This window comes from Pleurodeles waltl, chromosome 9 (genome assembly GCF_031143425.1).
Source record: "Pleurodeles waltl isolate 20211129_DDA chromosome 9, aPleWal1.hap1.20221129, whole genome shotgun sequence".
NCBI classification, from domain to species: Eukaryota; Metazoa; Chordata; class Amphibia; order Caudata; family Salamandridae; genus Pleurodeles; species Pleurodeles waltl.
The window spans coordinates 1,098,308,972-1,098,332,848 of record NC_090448.1 but is presented as its reverse complement, the minus strand read 5'-3'; the positions used below and the strand labels follow the sequence as shown (position 1 = coordinate 1,098,332,848).

Sequence of the window (23,877 nt, the reverse complement as noted above, 5' to 3'; positions counted from 1 at the left end):
ACGCCACCAGTGCCGTAGTCACCAGCAGGTTTGTTCCAGACGGGGGCCTTCTCCCCCAAATCAGGCAGGCCAGTAGACCCGCCTTCTGGGTATGTCCTGCGTCTAGGCAAACCATTGAGGAGTCCAGTCCGTGGAGCCATCTCGCCAGCCACTGGAGCTGAGCCCCCACATGATACAGTTCAAAGTCAGGCACACTGAGCCCCCCCCTCTCTGGCGGCAAGCGGAGCGTCATCAAGGCCACCTGCTGGTGCCCCACATCCCACACCTGCTCCCTCAGGAACCCTTGCAAGTTGCAAAACTAGGCCACTGGGTTGAGCAGCTGCAGGTTGGCAAAGTAGTAAAGGAGCCTGGGGAGCATCACAATTTTGGACAGGGCGATCCGAGCCATGATGGGGAGTTTTAACGATCGCCAGAAGGCTACCACCGATTTCAATGCCCTGTATGCTCCCCCAGGTTCCCTCGTGAAGGTCTTTCAAGTCGTGGTAGATCTGAATTCCTAGATACTTAAAAGTGCAAGGAGCCCACTGGACATCATCTGGGCAGGAGAGCGGGCGTGGCGCCCCCGCCACCAATGGGAAGACGCATGTCTTGCGCCGATTGAGGCTCAGTCCTGCAAGGTTGTCAAAGTCCTCCAGCATCCGAAGCACCCATGGGAGCACCGCATTCCTATCTCATAAATAAACATGGAGGTCGTCAGGTTAGAGGGAGATAATATGCGGTGCTCCCTGCCTAATCACTCTTCATTCTCCAGCCCTCTCACGGAAGCTCGCCGCCAGAGGCTCAATCGCGAGGGTGAACAATAGTGGCGATAGAGGGCAGCCCTGCCTTGTTCCCCGGCAAATATCGTAGCTACTCGAAATTGTGTGCCCTGTCTTCACTCTCGCCTTGGGCCGAGTATAGAGCAGATTAACCCATCGTACCCATCGCTGCTGCTGCCCCATCCACAGCATCACTGCCTGTAGATTATCCCAGCGCACAGTGTCAAAAGCCTTTTCAAGGTCCACCAACACTATTATGGCTGCCAATCTTATGGGTCATTAAGAGGAGAGAGTAGAGTCTCCGTAGTTTATGTGATATACTACACGTGGCTATAAACCCATTCTGGTCTGCATGTATGAGGGTCTGCATATGTGGGAGCAGCCTGGTCACGAGGACCTTGCTAAGCACCTTGATATTGGTGTTCAGCATGGATAGCGGGTGATAATCAGCCACTGTCATATCAGTACATTTACTCTTGGGGAGAAGGATCTCCAAGTCACTAGTCAGCATTTTGATGTGTGAATTACACTATCCTCTGATCCACTCCTCCCAGTCCACCCCCGCCCCTACCCTTCCAGCCCCACCACCCATCAAGCTCCACACCTGTTGCACATCTGGGCCACAATAAAAAAAGAAGCAAGGAACCAAATGCAACACCCAACTCCCCAACCCAAGAGCAGTCCAGCAACAGCCAACCGCCCAAACCGGAGGAACCAAACTTCTACAGTCTCTCATCGTCGCCCTTTGGGGGCAATTCAAGGGCAAATAGGGGGTAAGATGTCCAGAAGCCTCTTATGGTCCATCAGGCTTGACCGGGCCGACCCCATCTAACTGCAAGCCGCCTCACCAGCGAAACGGCGGTAGCAGAGTGAGGGTAGGCCCCCCACAGGAAATGTCAGATTATGTCTTCCGCCTTCTGGGGTGTGGGAGTCCCTCGCTCCCACTGACGATGGAGTCCAGATCAGACGTGTCTTCCATTGATGCATCGGCTGAATAGATTCTATCCCTATCTGAGACAGACAACTCTGCCAGTGACGCTGTAGTCTGGATCGCTGCACATTGTTCATGGGTTACTCGAAGTTGTGTGGTGTGACAGGGTCAGTAATAACAGAGGCTTTCAGGCGTATCGCTATGGACTATTACGCTTTTATTTAGAAATAAATTCCTTTTACACAGTTGTTTTTCTTTTTTCTTTCTAACGTTTTCTTTCCTTTCACTAGATCGTGTTTGTAACTCTTCCAAGATTATTCTGGTTCTTGACTCTGCTTCTTCTTTCCTCTCTCTTGGCTTTCAGATGGAAGTCTCACAGACAACCATGGAGGTATATAGGAGCAAAGGAGAGAAGAAAAGGCCTTTAGCAGGTATGTTTTGTTTAATTCGCTTCCCCTTTCTTTTCTGACCTTTGTATTTCTCTCTCTTGTTTCTTCTTGTTTTCCCCTTTCTTTTCTGACCTTTTGTACAACAATACTCTTCTTTCTCTTTCCTTCTCTTTCCTTTTGGTGTCCTTCTTTCCTTTCTTACTACTCTGGATTGTCCTGTAGCCCCTTTGTCTCTCTCTCTCTCTCTCTGTATTATTTTGGTTGCATTGACTTGCTCTTTCCCTTTTGGATAACTAATGATAGCTGTTTTGTTCTTTCTTTTAACATGTCCAGTGCTCATTGAGAAACATACCAAAAACAAAATAAGCTCTATGCCCTCCAGTAATTTTTCTCCACCCCACTCCCCCCTTTTCCTTTCTTTAAGTTTTAAATCTCCCGCCTCCCCATATCCCTGTTCAGGCTATAGTCCGTACCTGAATGGGCCACGTTCTTCCCAGAACATGGCCGGCCCTTCCGCGTCTCCTCTCTCCAACGCGTCCTCTGCGTTCGTTGTGTCTGTAGCAGTCAGCACCTCTACTCCTCGTAGTCCTATTCCTTTTCCTGCCTTCACGACTCCTCCGTCTGTCTCGTTCCACATCCTCCACCTGTTCCCTTCTCCGAACTTTCCTCGCTTCCTTCCTGTATGGGGTTTAAAACCCCTGCTGGTTCTGGGTCCTCCTGGCGGTCACGCTCCCAAGGAGATCCCGCCTCTTCCGAGATAGCGTTTGCACTCTCCTGAGTGCCCCTGGATTATGCTTCGTCTGGCGCCGGTTCCGGCGCATCGCCACACGTGGGTCACCTCAGGCAGTCAGTGCCAGGTCTATCCGTAGAGCGGCACCTCTTCCGTTGATGGCCAGCAGCACCTGGTGTAACCCCTGGACAATCAAGTTTGCCTCCTTTGTAGGATTCAAGCTAGTCCCGAGCTTCCTCCGGTGTCTGGCAAAAGTGTGTTTTGCCGTCCCATATTATCTTCAGCCTGGAGGGGAAGAGCAGCCATAGCAGACCCCTTCATCTCGTAATGCCTTCTCCACCCGCTTCACCTGTACTGCAGCTGTATAGTCGGGGAACATTTTGACTTTGCTATTCTTTATTGTAAAGGGGCCCGCCTTCCGTGCTCTCTGTAACAATATGTCCCATCCCTGTAGTGCAGTAGTTTTGCCACTACTGGTCTTGGGGGTCCCTGTGTGCTCTTTCCATTGCTAAAAAGGAGGTAAACAGTTGCTCACTGAGGATAGGTTTCAACCAAGGTTCCAGGAAGGCCACCATATCGGCACCCTCTGCCTCCTCCGGCAGCACTACTATGCATACATTGTTGCGGCAGCTGCAGCCCTCAGCATCCTCTGCTCTGTACTCAAGTCTCTTTACCCTGTCAGTGAGGTGGACTAACTGCGCCTCCTGCGACCGCTACTGGGTTCCAAGACTCGTCATTGGGAGGGGGGGGGGCTGCGCTGGGAGGTAACCACAACCCAATGTTAACAAGGATCATTTTTTTTGATTCACCTACTTTTAATGGACATCAGGTGGGTGTTTTGTAATGTAACTAAAGCATTGTGTGGTAGCACACTGTCATTTACACTGTCATTTACAGGCAGCATACTTTCAATTGAAATGGCCAATAAATCTGCACAGACATAGTTTTAATAATAAAACTATAATGCACACAAATGGTAATGTGTTGAAATCCGGATTCAGTGAATATTTATCACTTGTGCATCACCAAATCAAATGTCTTGTTTTGATCTTATTAAAATCTTTGTTTCCATCACACGTCAGAATTACAAAAAAGTACTTAATTGTTGTTTTCCTAGCTGCTGAATGTGTACTGTTCGTTTACAGGTATGTACCTTTTGTGGTGAATTACAAAAAATGACATCCTACAGCCTTTCCTTTCACATTTCACACTCCCTGTACCCCAGCAAGACTGCCACATAATTTACTTTACTTTTCTTTCTCTGACTGCAATTGAGAAGAATTTGTAAACACCATTACTCCCAGGTCCCTCCAGTCCTCATCCAAACCATTACTAATGGAAATAAACCTATCTTCACAAAAGAAAGAAGACACCAAGGAATACTGAGTCCCTTGCCCCCTCCCTCTGGGAGTACATAATGAGTACTTACCCAGCATTCCTTCTGTTTTTTTTCTATCCTGCGGCAGAATGATGTGAGGAGTGGAGGGAGCTGCTCCTGCAGGGCTGGGGTGGCTGTCTGTTCCTGTTTGCCGATCCTCCTGCTTGGCATGGAGGTCGGGTATTCATGTTTCACTTCCCTTGCCTGCTTGGCTCACAGAGGGCAGCATTTGGATGTGGCTGGTTGCAGCTGCTGGTTGGTCCCCTGCCTGTTACCGGGTGTTGTTGGACATGTGTGCCTACCGGGGCTGCTGGGCAGCTTTGTGCAGGAGCGCAAGGAAGGAGGGTGGAGTCTTCCTTGCCTGCCTTCCATGTTGGGATGTAGCCACTTCTGCACATGTGCGAGGGGTGTGGTGTTTGCGCTGCTGTATGGGGGAATGGCTTCCTTCTCTCTCAGCTTGAAGTGGCAATAAGCGGGGAGGCCCCGTGGGCGAGTATCGCTTGGCGGAGTTTTACTTTTTACGGCAAGGTTGCTCATCAGTCGTGTGCTTTCACCACTGGTGTTGTTTGGAAATGGGTAACACTCTAATAAGAGGAGGCATGTAGGGGTGTCAACTTCTTCTTCCCTTCGCTCCCCTTTACCCCCTCATTCCCAGAGTAGGAAGGAGTGTGAAGATGCTCGCCTGAAGCGCCTCATTAGAGAGACTTTGCTGGAGATGGGGGAGGCTGGCAGGCAGAAGGTCATCTATGTGGTTATTCTCGCTCTTTGGGGGCTGGAGAAGGAGAAGATTCCAGGCCCTGAGGAGCAGAAGGGTAAAGATATTTCCAGGGACCTGTTGCCAGATCAGATTCGGCATGTCAAGTCCAACATGGGTTTTCAGGAGGAGGAGATTCTGGAGTCCTCTTCTAGCTTATTATTCCGTCAGTTCCAGAGTTCGACATCTGCTGACGTGCCTGTGCATCCCTGTATCTGGAGGTTTTAAACAGGGAATTTAGGGATCCAGGTAAGATTGTAATGCCCTGTTTCATGGCCAAGCTCTATCCCTTCCATGACATGCAAAAGAACTGTCCAGACTCCATTCCAGTGGATTCCTTTGTGGCCAGTTTGATGAGTCGTACTTCCTTGGCTGAAGATGCAGTGCTCAAAGATCAAAAGATAAAAAGGTGGACGTCTCCCTCAAGATGGTGTACTTGGGGGCACATCTAGCTTTTAGGGCTGGTATTTATGGCAAATATGTGGCCCAATCCCTTATTTCTGATGTAAGGACTCTTTATAGGGCTTTCGATGAGTCTTCAGACTATTCAGGTTTACTGGACCACATTAAACGTCAGGTGGCGTTTCTGTCAGATGTCTCTTTTGATGTGCGAGGGTCTCAGCACTTTCCGGTGGTGCCTCTGTGGCTGCTCAACGCAATATGGTGTTGAAGGATTGGGGGATGGATGCACCCCAGAAGTCATCAGCACTCTGGTTGCCCTTCCAGGGGGTCAGTGTTGTTTGGGGCTGAGCTAGAGAATACCTTTCATAAACTGTTTAAAGAGAAGAAGCATTTTTCCTCCCTAAAATCCAATACTTATGATAGGCCTTTTTCTAAGCGCAAATATGCATTGCTCCAGCCACCACAGAGGCAGTTTGTGTGGTCTCAGGGGAGGCTTCAGGTGGGAAGAGGTCGTGAGCAGAAACCCAAGTCTCTCCCTCCCAAACCTCGCTCCCGACTATATGGTGGAGCAAGTGCATGCAGTTGGGGTTGCCTTCAGTTTTTCCTCCAGACCTGGAGGGAAACTACTTCAGACACTTGGGTTTTGGATGTTGTTCAACACAGCTACAGGATGGAGTTTGGGGAGCTTCTACCTTCTTCTGGAGTTCAACTGACCTTGTGGCTCTCCAACCTGGTGAAATGGGACTCCTTGCGCCAGGAAATCCTTTCTCTTTAGAAGCGGGCCATTTGGGAGCTTCCCAACTTTGAGAAGGGCCAGGGATGTTATTCCATCATCTTCCTGGTGGCAAAATCCACTGGGGGCATCAGGCTGAGGTTGTGCTAGAAGCTTTGAACAAGTATGTGCATCATGTACCCTTCAAGATGGAAACATTGCAGTGCATAATTCCTCTAGTGGTTCAGGGGCATTTCATGTGCACTCTGGATCTACAAGATGCTTATTACTGTGTGTAGCCATTTTAGTTACAATTCCATGCACGTTATTTTAGCATACTAGGCCTGCCGCTGTGCACTTTAACCTCAATATATTTTATTCAGCTTCGTTTATTAGTCTTACAATAGCCACTTTTGCGTTCTTGTTTTATTTATTTCTATCTAGCTGTTTTTGCTTAGGCCAGCACTATATTCTTAAACAAGACATTCTTAGTCACTCTGTGCTTCCTTCAAGGCTGCAGTAAGATAGGTTGCTGGTGAACATGGTACAAGTTTTGTCTCTAACATTCATAGAAAAACACACATCGTTACGTAGAGACATTTTCTCAGAACATCATCTGTTTTATTAAATAAACACTTCCCTGTCCTTTACTCATTAGAGGGAGATTCCAGCCAGAAAACCACAACTGCATGCTGATTTCTGAACGCTTCCCTACAGCTGCTTATGCAGACTACAGGCCTTTACTCAGATATGGGGATGATGTCTTCCCAGGGGAACCAGAAGGGCAGAATTAGAGATTAACATGCGGTGCTCTATTATAACCTACGTAGGAATTAGTCTATTGACTCTAGTGACAATATGGTAGCGTTATTTCTATGCTTCACTCTCCTTGTCATAATTCTAATTCTGTCATGCTGTATCGTCCTGGTTATTGCAATACATGCTTTCCTATCTAAGGTGCAGTCGCTTCATTAAAACCTTTTTGAAACATATACTGCCTCTGTTTGTCATTGTGTATGTGAGACTAATGTAACTGAGAGAAACGGATGTGACCTGAGTGACCACGATTTCCCAGAGAAATCAACTATGTCATGCGTTTGGCTGCCCAATCATCCCTGCTCTTGGTAGAGATGAGGCACTGCTAGTTAGTCGGAGCAACACCCGGGTTAAGACGACAGGTGTCACCTGTAGTGGGTTATGACTCAGTCTCCCACACTGCAGGAGACTCTGCCGCTCAAAATCCACTAGTCTCATTAGAATATTAAAAGCCTACGCAACATGGTACCCAACGTTTGGTCAGGCTCTAATTTTCAGGTCTTCCTGGGTACCTCTGTCTCACTATATACAAAGACACGTTAGTACAATATATGGAGACGTCTGTGGTATTGAGGAATTCCTCCTCAGCTGAGTAGGAAACACCTATCTAACGCTGGAGGTTGTTCAAGTTTGAACTTTAAAAGGATAATCCCCATTTTGTGTGCTTGTGTCTGAACAAACTGGCAAACCCACAACAGGTAGCAATTGCAGTTAATATGAGGCCACCCCTTACTGCACATTTATTGGCGCATGACCTAACGGCCCACACCGCAGACAATTCTGCCGCTCAAAATACAGTAGTCTCATTAGAATAATGAGAGCCTACGCTACATTACCATGTTCTAGTTCACCCCTTCTCCCAGCTGTTCCAGAGGTTCTGTGTCCAGGGAGTTCACTATCAGTTCATGGTCCTGCCATTCGTCTTTTGGTCAGCTCCGGGGGTGTTAACCAAGGTAGTGGCCCTTCTGGTTGCCTCTGTCCATCTTCAGGATTCCACCTCTACCCTTACCTGGATGACCTGGTCCTTCATGCTCCATCGAGGTACATTCTTCTTTTGGACCTCAAGTGTGTGTGGGTGCTGCTCTTCAGGCACATGTGTACATGATCAACTGATAAAAGTGTCAGCTGGTTTGACCTTTATCCCACTCTCAGGTTGATGGCGATCCCTGGTCCCCGGGTGATTCTTTGTTCCCCTTCACCTCTTTGGTCTCTTCCGTCTCAGGATCTCTGGTGGCTTCCCTTATCAGTCTGAAAGTTGAAAGGAGGGGGTTGCAACTCAAGGGTCTCCAGAGGATCAAGGGTCTTAAAATCTTATAGCCAACATTGGAGTAACTTTCAGTGGTGATGTGAGCCTGTTGGGGTGTCCCCTCTGGATTGTTCCCTTCCCATCATTCTCCAGTTTTTGTGGGAGGGTTTTGAGAAGCATTTGCCGGTGTCCACTTTGCGTGCCCAGTGAGCCGCCATTAAGGCATTCCGTCCTCCTTGGGGAAATCTGGAGGATGTGGACAACTTGGTGGTTCGTTTGCTCCGTGGCTTCTCTCTGGCCCGTTCTCTGGTGAAGCCCCTGTTCAGGTTGAGCCTAGGCACCGCGCACTCTCGACATGCTGTAATCACTATATAGGCTTCCAGCCCGCCTGATAGCTTTTTATTGGTCACATTGATTGTCCTTCAAAAATCCTTACTTGCCAGTGGCTAATACTTATTCTTTGTCCCTCCTCGTTGTCAAGTGTATACTCCCAAGTAGCACTGCATAACTACAGTATTTTTACGCTTTTGTCTTTATCTGTTGTTTTTGTCAAACTCTTTTTTTTCTTTTTTTCATTAGCTCACTCCGCTCTGAGATCCATTATATTGTTCCTGTCCCAGCGCAGCACCATCTCTACTACAGCCGCACAGGGCTCTGGTTTTATTTGTAATGTTCTTAATGATACAAGGGCAGGATCAGTGCAACCTCGATCACAACAGCATGCTCTGAGCTCCTTCATATTGTTCCTGCCCCAGCGCGGCACTGTCTCACAGCCACACAGGGCTCTAGTTTTTTTTTTGTAATGTTCTTAATGGTTACACTGGCAGGATCTGTGATGCCTCAATCACAACAAAACCAATAAAGATTAATAGCAGGCCCTTTCACCACTTAATTCTGATGGAGGCGAATAGTGACAAAGCACCTTACACATATTTGTCATACTGCTTAAAAGCAGACGTTACATCCAAACCACAATGAAAGAAAGCTTGCATGTACACAACCACTGAAGGGTCTCTCATGCATAAATTCATTCCTAGTCCATGCATCTTCATCAGGATGGCAGCTTTCAAGGATCAAATATCTATCTTCATTGAAATATTTTAATCACCAACGATGTTTGACAGAACATCTGCCATGGGCCCTTTGCCTTTCCTGCGGAAAACAAGTACCTGCAAGGCTCTCAACACATTCAAACTGTGTGATCCTGGGCAAATCAATTTACAAACCGGTGTCTCAGTTTCACTATGCAGTAAAAAACAGATATAAGAACTGCTTGTTTGAAAGCTGGTTGGGTGCACAGAGAATGTATCAGCCTTGACTAAGTTCCTGTAACAACTTCAGCCCCCCCAATCACACTCCTCCTGCTGTTTAGTGTTGCTTGTCCACAACTCGCTCTCCTCTCCCAGTCTCTCTGCTCCTTATCCCACATCCATTCTTACCCACTTCCCTTTCGCCTTGCTTGAGTGCCGCTCAGGGAGTTCCAATCTAGCATTTTCTGCCAACGCTGCAGCCCCGGAAGCTTAATAGAGATGGAGCAGGCTGTCGGTGCAGTCGTTCTGTTACCAAAGGGAGCCTGCACTGAAGCAGTGACCCACATTCCCCAACATCCCATGCTGCCAGTGGGTAGGAGACGTGCATAGGTTTGTGCTTTTGAGTGACAGTGGGGGTGCTACAGACAAATGCAATCTAGAGCAATATGACTGACCTAGTCAGTGCACTGCTCTGCCTCCCGTGGCTCCACCATGTAAGTAGAGCCCTTTCCCTGGCTCCTCTGAACTCCTGACCCCTGTCAGGAGTTCGAGGCCCTCCTCCACCCGCAGGCTTCTGCCTGCACCTCATCCCTGGTGTCTAGTGAGAGAGCTCTGCTTTCCTACTAGGCTACCTTCTGCCTCTCTCCTCCTTTTGCTTTTTTTTGCTCTCTACTCTGCTTCACTACTGTCCCTTAGTGCTCCTTATCCTCGTTTCTCTCTCACTCCGCTCTCTCTCACTATCCCCAGTCCCTTCTGCCCCAACGGCTCCGGCCCCTCCCCTCTCTCCCGCGCTGCACTCCCACTGCTGCTGCCCCGCCCCCTTTTGGGCTTCACCCCCTTTTTCGCACCATTTTTAGGCCCCCTTCTGTCTCCCATCTGTCCTCTCCTCCCCCCACCTCCCTACTTAATGGCAGCCACTGCATGGCCACGCAGCAGATGTGCCACTGGCGCGCCAAAGGCAAGCCCGTCAGCGCCCAGCGCAAGAACCACTGGATCCTGTCCCCCCTACCAACGCCATGCATGCCTTCACTACGACGCCACCCTCTGCGCCCTCAACACCGGCTGCTCTCCCACCTGCCTTCAAGCCTCCCAGCAGACCACTCACGGACCCTTCTCCTGCCAGAACTGCACCTTCACCAGCCTCCACACCATCGACCCACCCACCAAGGCAGGACGCAACCATCTCAGATGTATCCTCCTCTCACTGCTCCCTCCACAAGCATGCAGTAGAGCTATGGAATCTACTCGAATCAGCCTCCACAGACATCGCCTTCCTGACCGAGACCTGGATGAACCCCTCCTCAGCGCCTAACATCGCCATAGCCATCCCGGATGGCTACAAGATCACCCGCAGGGACTGCTCCAACATACCAGGAGGAGGCATCGCCACCATCAACAAGAACACCCTCAGGATCACGACCAACACCGAAGACACCCTCAGCACCACCGAACACCTGCACTTTCAAATCCACACTGACCCAAACACCAACCTCCAAGGAACCCTCGTCTACAGGCCCCCTGGCCCATGACAGCAGTTCAGCGACTCCATTACCGACATCATCAGCATGCTCTTGCATCCACTGACTACATACTCCTCAGAGACTTAAACTTCCACTTCGAGAACACCAATGACAACAACACTGCCACCTTGCTCGACAACCTCTCCAACCTCGGCCTCAAACAGTGTGTCACAACACCATCCCACTATGCAGAACACACACTCAACCCTATTTTCTCCGCCAGGAATCCACTTCTCCTTCGAGAAAGCCACAACACACCACCACCCACAACGGATCCCCCACCGCAGTTGGAACAAGGTTACGAAGACCAACTTATCGCGACCCTCTCCCATAACCCACCCATCGACACCACCGACACTGATGCAGCTGCCTGCAACTTCAGGCAATGGGTCAACACCTGTGCCAATACTCTTGCCCCAATCAAGAATCCCTCCAACAGACGCACCGACAGAAAGGCCTTCTGGTTTACCGCCGACCTCCACGAATCTAAGCAAAGCTGCTGAAGACTCGAAAGAAAGTGGTGCCAAGATCAGACTCTGAACAACCTCACAGCCTTCAAAAATGCCATCCGCAGACACCACAAACTCATCTGAACCGCCAAGAAAACCGCCTTCAAAAACTGAATCAACAACAACACACAGCCACAAGGAGCTCTTCAATGTCGTGAAGGAACTCTCCAACCTCAGCTCCAACACCAAAAACATCCTGCCATCCCAAGACCTCTGCCTCTCCCTAGCCTCCTACTTCCATTGCAAGATTTCAGACATCCACGACTTCTTCAGCACACAAACCCCCCCCCCCGGCAACCACCAACACCACAGATTCACCTCTGACCAACCTTCTGCTTTCCTGGACCCCTGTCAATGACACCAGCGAAATCATAAACACCATCCACTCCGGCTCTCCATCTGACCCCTGCCCTCACCACATCCTCAACAAAGCAAGCTCCATCATCGCACCCCAACTACAGAAGATCATCAAAAGCTCCTTCGAGTCCGCCACCTTCATGGAGAGCTGGAAACACGCCGAGATCAACGCCCTCCTCAAAAAACCCAAGAGAGAGCCAAAGGACCTCAAGAAATTCCAGGCCTATCTCCCTGCTCCCCTTCCCGGCAAAAGTCATCAAGAAGGCTGTCAACAGACAACTAACCCGCTTCCTCGAGGAGAACCTACCCTGGACCCCTCCCAATCTGGATTCCGCAGCAACCACAGCACCGAAACCGCCCTCATCGCCACCACTGACGACATCAGAACCATACTGGACAGCGGTGAAACCGCAACCCTCATCCTCCTGGACCTCTCGGCCGCATTCGACACCATCTGCCACCACACCCTACACTCACGTCTCAGCAATGCTGGAATCCGCGACACAGCCCTGGACTAGGGACCTCCTTTCTCACCGGCAGAACCCAGAGAGTCCGCCTCCCACCATTCCGCTTGGAGGCCACCGAAATCATCTGCGGCGTACCCCAGGGTTTGTCCCTCAGCCCGACCCTCTTCAACGTCTACATGGCCCCGCTCACTAATATCGCCCGATCCCACAACCTCAGCATCTCATACGCCGACAACAACCAGCTCATCCTCTCCCTCACCAAGGACTCTGCCAAGACCAACCTCCACGAAGGAATGAAGGCCATCGCCGAATGGATGAAGAGCTGCTGCCTCAAACTCAATTCCGACAAGACGGAAGTCCTCATCTTCGGCTCCACCCCCTCTGCATGGGATGACTCCTGGTGGCCTGCCACTCACCGAACCGCTCCGACTCCCACCGACCATGCACGCAACCTAGGATTCATCTTGGACCCCTCACTATCCATAACAGAGCAAGTCAACGCCATCTCCTCCTCCTGCTTCAACATCCTCTGCATGCTCTGAAAGATCTACAAATGGATACCCACCGAAACCAGAAGAACAGTCACCCAAGCCCTCGTAAGCAGCAAACTGGACTACGGCAATGCCCTCTACGCAGGAATCACAGCCAAACTCCAGAAGAGGCTGTAACGCATCCAGAACGCCTCCGTACGCCTCATTCTGGACATCCCCGCCATTGCCACATCACAGACCACCTGAAAAACCTGCACGGGCGCCCAGTCAACAAGGGAATCACCTTCAAACTCCTCACCTACGCTCACAAAGCACTGCACAACACCGGACCAGAATACCTCACCAGACGACTCTCCTTCTACACCCCGACCCCTCATCTCCGCTCCACTGACCTCACCCTTTTAACCGTCCCACGCATCTGCAGAACTACAACCGGCTGTAGATTATTCTTGCACCTCGGCACCAAAACATGGAACACTCTTCCCACCCACATGCGCCAGACCAAAGACCTCCTTACCTTCAGGAAACTTCTCAAGACATGGATGTTCAAGCAGTAGCAACACCTCCCCTCCTTCTCCACCCTCCCTTCTTCAGCGCCTTGAGACCCTCACGGGTGAGTAGTGCGCTTTACAATTCCTGATTGATGGAGAGCCTGAGAAAGGCCCGTCAGCTTGAGTGCACTGTGTTTTATCAGCATGTGCCTGTAATTGTTTTGCTTTTGACCTGTCTTGGGTGCTAGCGGTGCCTTTGGTTGTCAGCAGGAAGGATGCCGTGCTCATAGCAGTGACCGTGGCTGCTGTCGGGGAGGGGAACGTTGAGATTGCAGTACCAGTGTGTGTTTACTCTGGCTACTATACAAACACTGTGCCTGCATAATCTAGGTGCAGTTGTGTGCTCTGGTGTCCTGTAGTGCTGTGTGCACACTGCAGTGTTAGTACCAGTATTTTCTTTTGTGTGCACACACACCTTGGCTGCAGTACTAGTAGTGTGTAACTACTCTAGTTACAGTAGCAGCGTGTTCTTTGTCTGCAGTGGTAGCAGCATGCATGTGCCCCGCTGTTTGCACTGTTGCATTTGTTGATCGGTCTTGATGACTTTAATGAGGTAACCTTCAAAGGAAATGCTTTTTTCTGAAAAAGATTATCTTTTGGTCATAACACACCAAGTTATCCTACCAAATCACTTACAGCATTTTAAACCGAGTACTATTAAACACAGATAAAATATGCGAAAAAATAAACACACATGTATAACATAATATCATTTATGTCATACTGTATTGATCCCAGGATAATGTGCTGCATGGCTAAACACTTATAAGGTCCAAAAGACGAGACCTATTGGCTATGCCAATGCTTGTATTCCTTTGCACCATCAATGAGCTTTTTTGAGCTCCACGTTTTGCAAGGATTATTGGAAGCTTTTAAAACAATGAATGATTTAGTGAGAAAGCATTTCAAGACGCTGCATGATTCTGCCCTCCCACCAGTTGGAAAATCGCCCACCTAAATAGCTTGAGTAAATACGTTTTAGAAATGTGTTAAAGGTTAAACCAGTCCATTAGACATTTTGTTACACTTAATTGAAAAACGTGGTTTGTTCTTGAGCACATTTTTTGACAACTATTATGTACCATTATATTTTATGGTGATTTCCACAATTTCAAGTAAGTATTAAGTGCATTTGAGCTAAATGTGAATCACTGGAACCTGTCTATAAAATCCATGGGGAAATCTATTTTATCATTATCATGCCTGGATTTGGGTTGCCGGAGGGATTTGTTCCTTTTGTCAGTAAGTTACCATTTTACATTATAATCATTCTATGCAGCCATCATGACGTTCAGTCCCTTTGTAACCTCTAACTGCAGAAAGAACCGCAAAAGGCACTTCAATGCACCGTCCCAATTGCGCAGGAAGATAGTGTCCACTCCCCTGTCTAATGAGTTGAGGCAAAAGTACAAAATCCGCAAGGATGATAAGGTCCAGGTGGGTACATAACATTGGTTTATAAGCCACAGGGGGAGCAGTGGTTGAGTGGAGTCGTGAAGCATGTTTGCGCTTCATTTTATCACAAAGAAAAGTCTTGGGTGTAATACGTCCCTTCTGTTAATATGTTGTGTCACTGTTATCCTCAATGGGACAGATTTACACCACCCCCAACTACATACCACTCCACAACACAAAATCCCACTCCACATAAATACACTCCATGGCACACAGTCCCACTCCACATAATTCCAGTACAATCAATACCACAAAATTACTATCCAGATACTTCCACTGCACATCATGCCACATAATTCCACTACACAAATCTACTCCACTCCACACACAATTCCACAACTAACAATTCCAATCTAACCCACATAATTCCACTCCGTACCACATACATCCACTCCACTCCAAACCATAACAAATGGGTAAAAGATGTTATCATTTACAACGCCAGTAGTTCTACCTCTCACAAATGCGAGACCTATTGCATTACAAATGCTTGCTCCTTTCTGGGACCTGCCGTAGGTTCTGAGACACTGTCATCAGCTCCTTTTTAACCTATAGAGCTCTCTGACATTAGGTTTGTCACCTTCAAAGTGTTTTTTTGGTGGCTGTGAAGCCTGCCAGGCGCCCTGGGAAGTTGGGGGCTCTTATGACCCGGGAGCCCCCTTCCTGTCCTTTATGGCTGATGGGGTTGTGTTGCATTTAGACTCAGCCTATGTTCCAAAGGTTACATCTCAGTGCTATTGCTCACAGGAGGTGGTTTTGCCTGCCTTGGTGGCTGATTCTCTGGAAGCAACAGATTTGGATTGGTCTTTGTTGGGTGTTAAACAGGCTTTGCAGTTATATCTGGATCTCACCAGTTCTTTTCAAAAGTCTGATTCTTTGTTTCTTTTGGGCCTTCCTCTCTGGGGAGAAGGCCCCCTCTTTGTCTACCAGCAGATGGTCCAATCAGGCAATTGAGGTAGCCTAATCTGTGTCTGGGGTCCTTCCTTGTCTGAGCGTCCAAGGCAGATCTACTGGGAGGTGGTAGCCTCCTGGGTGGAGTTGAGGGGGGTATCCATTTCTGAGATATGCCGGGCAGCTACCAGGGCTTCGTCCAACACTTTTGTCCGGCACTATCATTTGCAGAATGTGTTGGGGGCTGATACTAATTTTGGTTTGAGGGTGTTGCAAGCTGTCTGCTTGTTTTGTGTCTCTTAAATTTAACATTTTATGTGCTGCAAGCTTCATAACAGAAATGAAAGCACATCTGTTATTACAGCACAAGCTACTAAGATGACCTATTTCTGTTGGAGTGACCTCTTTGCAGGACATTGCCCTTCAGCCAAAATTGTATGCATTATGGAATTTGAAGGTATACTCACACCCTTTGCATGCTAGAACGCTATTAGTTGCAAAATTATTTCAAGCCACTACCTTTTTTTACAAGTTCTTTAGGCCTCATGGATGTAGCTTTGTCATCTTGAGACACTCATGGGTGAGTAGCCGCACTTTACAAATACTCATTGATTGGATTGATTGATATGAGAACTGCTTAATGTTGGGTGCTAACAGCTATTTTGAGTTAGAATAGCACAGAATCCTGGCACAATAATTAACAAGTGGTAATATTGCCATTTGATTGGCAGTCAACCTAAAAGGGAAAGGAAGATGCATTAAGAAACAAACCAGACCTACTAATTAGATATGCTGAAACAGGCACGTTCATTCTTTAAGCCTAATATTCCGACACCTGTACATGTGTGCTGCATCAAACAAACCTATGATGCAACATCATTTCCAACTGTAATTTTGGTCAAAAGCCACAAGTACCTTTGTAGATCCAGAATTAAAAATAATTAATGGCCCATTGTCACTCCGAGATGGAATTTTAGAGAACTGACATGAAGGTCATTGTCTTGTAACAACTTGGTGAAAACTGGTTCTAAAATGCATTTGTATTAAAATCTGAAGAAACTACTTTTTAGTCATCAAACTACTCATTGCCCATTTTAAAGATCTGACAATAGACTAAAAACATTGCCATGCTCACTAAAACATGTTTGTTGTAACCCTACCAAGTGTGGCCAATGGGTTTAAAATGCATATCTTTTCACTCTAAGGGCCATATGTACGAAAGCTTTTTCCCACAGACACAGAATGGGTAAAATCCTGTCGTACATCTGGCCCTAAATTCTTGCATTGTCTTAGCGACCACTCCAGCACCCCGCCTCCGCGAAGTTCCGGACTAGGTGTGCAACTGTGTGCCATAGACTGAGGATGTGGCACATGTTATGTTTGGGGGACTGCCCCAAGTTCCCCAGCGGACGGGGGTGTTTGGTTTCTAAACCCTGTGCATGCCGGAAGATTAATCTCCCCTGCTAATGGGGGTAGGATAGTATAGACCCTGTGACGTGAGGGAGTTAATAAAGTGGTTGACTCGGCAGGCGGGAAGCAGTTTGGACGCCGGGTAGCCTGTTATCTCGAGTGCGTGTCGTGTGTGCTGTTATTTCTGCGGAGCGCTGCGCAACTGAACGCTCGCATTGCGCCGGCACATTACCGCTCCCGGACAGCGGGTGTACAGAACAGCACAAGGGCCAGAGCTGCCAACTTTGGAGCTGGGGAGCCAGGTTCGAGTGTCGGCGCTCGCTCAACATCATGTGATTCTGCGCCAATCACTTAATCGCCCCGTGCCTCCCCAAAAAATAATAATAATATATATAGCACGATGCATAGCTGTCACGCCGTGCTTAAGCCACAAATACAAACGCCAAAAAGACATGCCCAGCTGTGAACTGTAGATAGGCGTGTGACGCTTCCAACTAAGGTTCACTTCTGTCACCTGCAGCGCGGAAGAACTATAACATGAGCTCGGCACCCACATAGTTACAGCCCGGTCCATAGTTCACTAACTTGACTCAGCCGGAGCGCCAATTAACAAACAGGTGCAGATTCAGAAACCAATCAGCACGTAGGAATTCTGTCTGGCGCATTAGGATTGGCTGTGGTGCACCTCATACCTCAATGCTTAATGACTTTATACATTGGCAGTACTGCCCACTCCCAGACGACTCCCGGAATATGTTGAGCCCTGAGATTGGTTGTAAAATACGACCCGGAAGTGCTAAAATTACGGACCAATGACATCCGTCAGAAGATTGCTACGAATGAGAGAAAGAATGTATAGTCGCTTCGCCTAGCCAGCGGACGGGTAGTTAACCTTGTTTTGATCCTCGTTATGAGTAACCCGTTCTTTTCCGATCCCTGCACCACCATGGTAAGCGCAGGGATCGGAATTACAAGTTTTGTGGTAATTAGCCGATAACCAGCAATTTTCCTTAGGTGGAAATCGGCGTGTGAGACCTGCCGAATTTTACCCGGGGGAATATGCCCGTTAAGTATGGGTACATGCAGATTTTCATTCGTGAAGCTCCGAAAACGGCATGTTTTGCTAAGTTTAAAAGACATAACTTGAAATAGGTTTGTTTCAGTTTGTCAAGGAAAGGAATGTGGGAGCTGGGGCCACTGCCCCCCTAAGAACAGCAGCTGCGGGAGTCGGTGCAAGGATTCTCCTCTTCCCCGCTTTCCAGGAAGCAGACTCAGTTATAGGTGAGGCTCATCCACAGTTTTCTGTATCATGGAGGGTGGGGTAAGGTTTGCGTATTTCTTTTGCAAATCCTGGCTTTCCATTGGCACGCTGTGTGGTCTTGTTTGGCCATGCTTTGCCCTAATTTGTATAAAACGTATTCGACTTGTGTTGTCTCCTGAATGTACATGCACACTTGTGTGGCTTTGTACAGTGCGCCCAGGTCTGCCCTCTAAACTGCCGGTGAAACTGGTGCTCTATTATCTGTAATTGCAACTTTCTTCTAAGCTCGCTTGAAAGTGCAGTTCCTATAGCTCGTTGAACCGCGCTTTCAGCTAGAGTCCGTTATTTTTGGTGTTTGTTTGTTTTCACCACTTGTGATCTGCGAATGCGTTCCTTCGCGCTGAGTTCGTATTTTTTGTAAACCGCGCACTGGCTTAATAGCTTGCTCGAGGCTTCTTTCTTGTGATTCACCCGCGGCCACTCTTCCTCCCATGAAGGCCGTTGCTGCATTTTGTTTCTACATACCCTTAAGGCCCTTCACTCACTAACATAAGACCGATTGTAGATGTATAGTTAAATTAGAAAGGTATTCGTAGACGCACACGGATAAAATGACCCACTGAATGCATTTACGAATATCGGACATTTGCCAGAAAGACTAATCACATATACAACTCGTACCAATATTTGTAACTAATTTTTTTTTCAAACTGCAGATAATCTGTTTGCTTGTTACAGGCTTAAGTTTAGCCAATATTTTTCACACAAACAACCACACGTTCATTGTATAAAATACATGTCGTTTATACTACATAATTGATGATGAGCATATTTATTACTTCTGTTGCCTGGACTGTGCTTTTTGTGATTGATCATTTGGCGAAGGGGTCTTTGAATCCTTCATTTGAGATATCTGAAAAACATTTATTCATATTTGAAGGTGGCGATGCTTAAATGAATGGCATCTACCTACTTTGTGGACTGTTTAACAATATCTTGTAGACGGTACCCAACCTCTGTATAGGTAGGTATCCAGTAAGACATTATCTTTTCATTGTTTCTTTAGCATGCCTAATTACTTCCTTTGTGCAGGTTTACATTTAAGTTTTTGTTGCAGGGCAGGCATTTGTTTGCATGGTGTTAATTTTTCATCGTAGAGTGCTATCCTGTTTTGGATGGGTGTTTGGGCACCCCATCTGTGGGTGGTAAGGGATATACACATAATACAGTACAATATGGGAGCTGAAAGGTACATGATTTTCTGCAGTTTTCTATCCTCAGACTGCATGGATCTCAAAAGGCCTCCTCTCACTGTATTCCTGGAATCATGCATGAAAAATTGAATTTGACCGTAAGCAGTTGATTGTTTCTCCTTCCTTTGTTTTTGTTAAACAACTCTCTCCTTTACCCTTCATACTCGGCACCCTTTACTCTTAGAGTTTAGCCTTTGCTAAGTCGTGCGGCTGTCTGTCTCACTCTCTATTATTGTATTTCTGCAATTTCTGACACCTCACAGATCATAACCGCTTCCTCTTTGAAACCAGTTGCCTGCAATTTAACAACCGCTAATCTCCTCTGGCCAGTCTGTTCATTCCAGCACTCATTTGCATGAGTTCAGGAATGATCACACCCAACTCCTACACCCCTGCCAAAGAGAAACTGGAGAAAATACATAGAATGGTGTCTTTTAGTGCACAAGATTGTTCCTGATGATCATTTGATTAACCAATAACATTAGGTTCTTGAAGTTTCGCACTGTCTGTCATAAAGCACTTCGATGCTTTATCAGGATCACTAAGCATATACATGAATGGAGGTTGAACCCATTTACCAGACCGTTATAAATTCTGATTCCTGTCATTGGATTCTGAAAGATGCGTTTTTGATCACATCACTGCCTGCATGGCCACTCATAATAATGGCCTTGTGTATGATTCATAAGCTAATATACTGAAAGGAAGTTTCACCCTTTACATTGCTTGGTCCACAGTAATTTGTATGTTGCAGCAATTCTGCCTAGTTCTTGGGGTTTGGCGGAGTAACTGATTTGGTTTCCTCTGCTTGGAAAGCCTTTCCCACGGTTTTGTAAGGTGACCAGTTGCCACGTGAGATGTGCAACACCACTAAAATATACTTTACATACCAGAGCACTTGCTGCAAATGCTAAATAATTTCACTGCCTGATAATTTAAGGTAGATTGAGTATATAGAACACTTAAAACACTTTACGTGTTCGCCTTTTGTAGGCTCTGGGGTGCCACTTGATCGAAGATTAGATGATGCTTTGATTAGATGAAAACCTTTGAATGGATAGCTCCAGTGTAATTGATGCTGGCGTAAGAATAATGAACACGTTGACCTTGTCTCAAAGGTTGTTTGAAAGTGAGCAATTGCAGCACATTTTTACACAAGTTTCTTAAGAGACAAATGCTCTATGGAAGGCTTCTCCACTCAAACTGAGGACTGAGCTCGTGGATTGACCCATGCACCAGATAAAAGGATTTACATTTCATCCTGTCTTTGGCCTTTACGCAGATGATACGTTTGCATCTTTCCATGCCAGTGACGAGGCGTACTCCTAAACTACTGGCCAGCCCGACCCAACTACAAATATTGAAATATACCTGCCCATCTTTACTAGTAGTCCGCTGCTGCCAAGTGATCCAAGGTCACGCGTGACAGCTTAAGCCTACCTGGCATTTTAGAAGGCGACAGCTTTGCTTTTACCACACAGTTAGTATGGGCTTAAATACACATTACAACATGCGCAGTGCTGGCTAGAAAGACTGCTGGTGCTGAATGTGGCACACGAGATGCCTCTTTAAGCTTTGTTAGCCACAAAAATAATTCTGGCTACGTTTGAGTCAATCAGTCGTTTAAAAGCCGGCTAGAGTTGCTGCAGTAAGTGGTTTTCAAAGGACTTCCTCCGTAGGAACCGAGGACGATATTTCAATAATTGAAGCCCACATTAAGCGCGCTATTTTTGTAACTTTGAAAGTGCTGCTTTTGGTCCAGTTCCGATGGTTGTTAGGCAAAGACTGAGTGGTAGAATTCTGAAGGTTATTGCAAGATCAAGCGGGGCCTCGTCTACAAACTGGATGCGTGCAGAAACACTGCAGGGAGGGGAGGAAATGCCCCTGCAAAAAGATAATTAGAAACCTGTGCCGGCTCCTGCCTGAGAAATGTTCCGCAGTGTCGGGGGAGGGGAGCGGCGGGGGTGGCTGGGAGCAGGATTCTTCCACTGAAGGAACCGCACAATGGGGAGAGGGAGTCCATTAGATTGCACTAGCTCGCTGCAATGAAGCCTCTCCGCTCTCCGGCGATCCATCACTGCTCTGCTGGGCTGTCGACAGCTGATTCCCTGCCTGGCTCGTGGTTGTCTGCCGCAGCTGTTCATGCTGCAAATGCAGATTTGTCCGGCCTTTCTTCCATGCTTGTCGCAAACTTACTGGAGAGCAGTGCGGTACTCTATCGTACTGCATTCTTCCTTGCACTCGCTCTCCCTGTCAAGTAGAGCCATTCAGTACCTGTCCGGATAAAGCACGACATGTCACCAGGGCCCTCGGCTTTTCTTTTCCCATCGGTGATATGAGGTGTTTCGGTTCTATCAGTGCTTTAGGTGGTCAGGTACTGTTCGGCACTGAGTGCCTGCACTTTTTTAATTTGAAAGGGACGAGGTGATTTAAATAGGCCGGTACTGAGTACCGGCACTTTTTTATTTTGAGTGTGAGAGTACAGAAAAACGTAATACCTTTAATTGGAAAGTACCGGCACTTATCAGAAACAATTCTATTCTATTCTTCCATTTCAAGCACTGAAGGGGAGGGTGCCTCTCAGAAGCTGACAGGCACTCTAAACAGTGAGTATCTGCACTTCTATATTTTCATATAAAGCACTGAATTCTGTTAGCTAAAATAAGCGAGCAAGGACTGTTACAACTTTGAATGCATTAGGTTGTGAAATGAAAACCCAAGACTGGCGCACATCAAACTTGGTGACGTGTAGTCAGATCTGGCAGGTGTACGAATTTATAAATTCAGTGTGTAAAATTCCGAAAATTAGGCAAGACGCAAATCTGATATTTTCCGCTTTAGCTTAAATTTTTTTTCTTTATTTTTTAAGGACTTGGTATGTCTTTGCGACCACAATTGACAGGACAAACTTCGTGCTGAAAATAATAAAACAAAGAAAAAAAATAAGTGCCACAGTCTTGAGCCGCTCGCGTTCTTTCTTGTGATGATGCTCCTGCAATAGGAGAACCAGAGTGACTCCCTAACACCCCTTTCGTACCTCACTTTAAAAGCATACTGTCAAAAACTGGAATGTGCATGAATTAGTCCGGCATAATTGAAAGATCGCCCAGGCCTCATTAGTAACCTTGTGAAGTCTGTACTGAAAGTCATTTTTATCAGTGAAGGTACCTTTTGCTAGCCATGCTAGCATTCTGCTAGATCGATCACCCTCAGCGTGCAGTCGCGCTGTATAGTGTCTATAGTCGAATTTGCGTAGGCAAATTTCTGTTGCGTTCCATTGCTTTTGGAGATTGGTTAATTCGATGGTGTTGCATTTGCCACTAGCCAAATCACGCTCCTTGTCACGTATTACTCCTTCTATATTGTGTAGCTCTGCTGTTAACATACTGCGAACCCCACCTGTCATTGACATAAAGATACCCCTTATGACTACCTTGTGTCCGTCCCATTCCGTCGCTCGTGTCATCGTCGACTTTGTGTTGATTGTAAAGTAGGATTTTATTTCTTCCGCTAGTTTATCTTGGAAGGGGGGATCACGTAGTAGAGTAGGTTGTAGGTGCCATGTGGAGATGCGCGTAAGTTGTGTGCCCCATTTAAGTGTTGCGATTAGGGGGTTAAGGTCCGATAAGGTTCTGGCCATGTAGGATGCGCTGTGTATCTTGTGTGATAACCTGGTTGATCATAGTAACCGGTCTATTCTCGTATGGAGTTGGTGTACCGGGGAGTAGAAGGAATATTCTGTAACTGGGGGGTGTATACAACGCCATACATCGTGTAGTTCCCTCTCTCGTATCCATTGTCACAATACTCTAGACCATGGGTACTCACAAACTTTTTCTCGGGGGCCAAAATTGCAGTATGGTTTGCGGCCGAGGGCCGCACTGAAGTGACAGCGGGGGCGGGGCTTAGAGGGGGCGGGGCTTAGAGGGGGAACAACCACCCCACCCCCTTTTTCAAAACAATGCCCCTACCCCAGTAACACACACAGCGCGCACACATACAGCGCCATCTGCTCTCACCCCTACCCCAGTAACACACACACACAGCGCACACACACAGCGCCATCTGCTCTCACCCCTACCCCAGTAACACACACAGCGCGCACACACACAGCGCCATCTGCTCTCACCCCTACCCCAGTAACACACACAGCGCGCACACATACAGCGCCATCTGCTCTCACCCCTACCCCAGTAACACACACAGCGCGCACACACACAGCGCCATCTGCTCTCACCCCTACCCCAGTAACACACACAGCGCGCACACACACAGCGCCATCTGCTCTCACCCCACCCCAGTAACACACACACAGCGCACACACACAGCGCCATCTGCTCTCACGC

At 47.6% G+C, this 23,877-nt stretch overlaps 1 long non-coding RNA gene across 1 annotated transcript in view; it reads left to right on the top strand.

Moving 5' to 3' along the window:
• Positions 1-17,145: 17,145 nt before the first annotated feature.
• Positions 17,146-23,877, top strand: part of LOC138260375 (uncharacterized) — a 50,949-nt gene continuing 44,217 nt past the window's right edge. The window contains exon 1 of the long non-coding RNA XR_011198847.1: positions 17,146-18,298. This is a non-coding gene — a long non-coding RNA (uncharacterized lncRNA). The remainder of the gene's footprint in view (positions 18,299-23,877) is intronic.